Raw genomic sequence first — 2,500 nt, 5'->3', positions numbered from 1 at the left:
TGTGAGGTGTGCATGGCAAAAAACACTCACGGTGAAGGCATGTGAAATGATATGAAAATATCAAAAGTTAACTAACCAATGATATTGAAACATATAAATCGAATCATAACTATATGAAACTCGAATTTAAGCCATATTAAACTGGTAATATTGTGATTTTATGCCTGGTTTTTTCCATACGTTAGTTTAAATAGAAAAAATTTTCGAATATATATACATATATGAAGAATTCATATTAGCTATACTAACATGTTATGGAATATAACCTTGGCATATTGGCACTAAAATATATAATAAAGACATTTCAAATCAAACTGAAATGTATTGAAATGAATTTTTCCCATACATTTTTGACAATGTGAGGTGTGCATGGCAAAAAACACCACGGTGAAGGCATGTGAAATGATATGAAAATATCAAAAGTTAACTAACCAATGATATTGAAACATATAAATCGAATCATAACTATATGAAACTCGAATTTAAGCCATATTAAACTGGTAATATTGTGATTTTATGCCTGGTTTTTTCCATACGTTAGTTTAAATAGAAAAAATTTTCGAATATATATACATATATGAAGAATTCATATTAGCTATACTAACATGTTATGGAATATAACCTTGGCATATTGGCACTAAAATATATAATAAAGACATTTCAAATCAAACTGAAATGTATTGAAATGAATTTTTCCCATACATTTTTGACAATGTGAGGTGTGCATGGCAAAAAACACCACGGTGAAGGCATGTGAAATGATATGAAAATATCAAAAGTTAACTAACCAATGATATTGAAACATATAAATCGAATCATAACTATATGAAACTCGAATTTAAGCCATATTAAACTGGTAATATTGTGATTTTATGCCTGGTTTTTTCCATACGTTAGTTTAAATAGAAAAAATTTTCGAATATATATACATATATGAAGAATTCATATTAGCTATACTAACATGTTATGGAATATAACCTTGGCATATTGGCACTAAAATATATAATAAAGACATTTCAAATCAAACTGAAATGTATTGAAATGAATTTTTCCCATACATTTTTGACAATGTGAGGTGTGCATGGCAAAAAACACTCACGGTGAAGGCATGTGATATAATATGAAAATATCAAAAGTTAACTAACCAATGATATTGAAGCATATAAATCGAATCATAACTATATGAAACTCGAATTTGAGCCATATTAAACTGGTAATATTGTGATTTTATGCCTGGTTTTCCATACGTTAGTTTAAATAGAAAGTTATGGAATATAACCTTGGCATATTGGCACTAAAATATATAATAAAGACATTTCAAATCAAACTGAAATGTATGGAAATGAATTTTTCCCATACATTTTTGACAATGTGAGGTGTGCATGGCAAAAAACACTCACGGTGAAGGCATGTGAAATAATATGAAAATATCAAAAGTTAACTAACCAATGATATTGAAGCATATAAATCGAATCATAACTAAATGAAACTCGAATTTGAGCCATATTAAACTGGTAATATTGTGATTTTATGCCTGGTTTTCCATACGTTAGTTTAAATAGAAAGTTATGGAATATAACCTTGGCATATTGGCACTAAAATATATAATAAAGACATTTCAAATCAAACTGAAATGTATTGAAATGAATTTTTCCCATACATTTTTGACAATGTGAGGTGTGCATGGCAAAAAACACTCACGGTGAAGGCATGTGATATAATATGAAAATATCAAAAGTTAACTAACCAATGATATTGAAGCATATAAATCGAATCATAACTATATGAAACTCGAATTTGAGCCATATTAAACTGGTAATATTGTGATTTTATGCCTGGTTTTCCATACGTTAGTTTAAATAGAAAAAAATTCTCGAATATATATACATATATGAAGAATCTATATTCTATACTAACATTTTATGGAATATAACCTTGGCATATTGCCATTAAAATATATAATAAAGACATTTCAAATCAAACTGAAATGTATTGAAATGAATTTTTCCCATACATTTTTGACAATGTGAGGTGTGCATGGCAAAAAACACTCACGGTGAAGGCATGTGAAATAATATGAAAATATCAAAAGTTAACTAACCAATGATATTGAAGCATATAAATCGAATCATAACTATATGAAACTCGAATTTAAGCCATATTAAACTGGTAATATTGTGATTTTATGCCTGGTTTTCCATACGTTAGTTTAAATAGAAAAAATTTTCGAATATATATACATATATGAAGAATCTATATTCTAATACTAACATGTTATGGAATATAACCTTGGCATATTGGCACTAAAATATATAATAAAGACATTTCAAATCAAACTGAAATGTATGGAAATGAATTTTTCCCATACATTTTTGACAATGTGAGGTGTGCATGGCAAAAAACACTCACGGTGAAGGCATGTGAAATAATATGAAAATATCAAAAGTTAACTAACCAATGATATTGAAGCATATAAATCGAATCATAACTATATGAAACT

Source organism: Anastrepha obliqua, unplaced genomic scaffold (genome assembly GCF_027943255.1).
Source record: "Anastrepha obliqua isolate idAnaObli1 unplaced genomic scaffold, idAnaObli1_1.0 ptg000063l, whole genome shotgun sequence".
Taxonomy (NCBI): domain Eukaryota; kingdom Metazoa; phylum Arthropoda; class Insecta; order Diptera; family Tephritidae; genus Anastrepha; species Anastrepha obliqua.
This window is presented reverse-complemented; position numbering follows the sequence as displayed.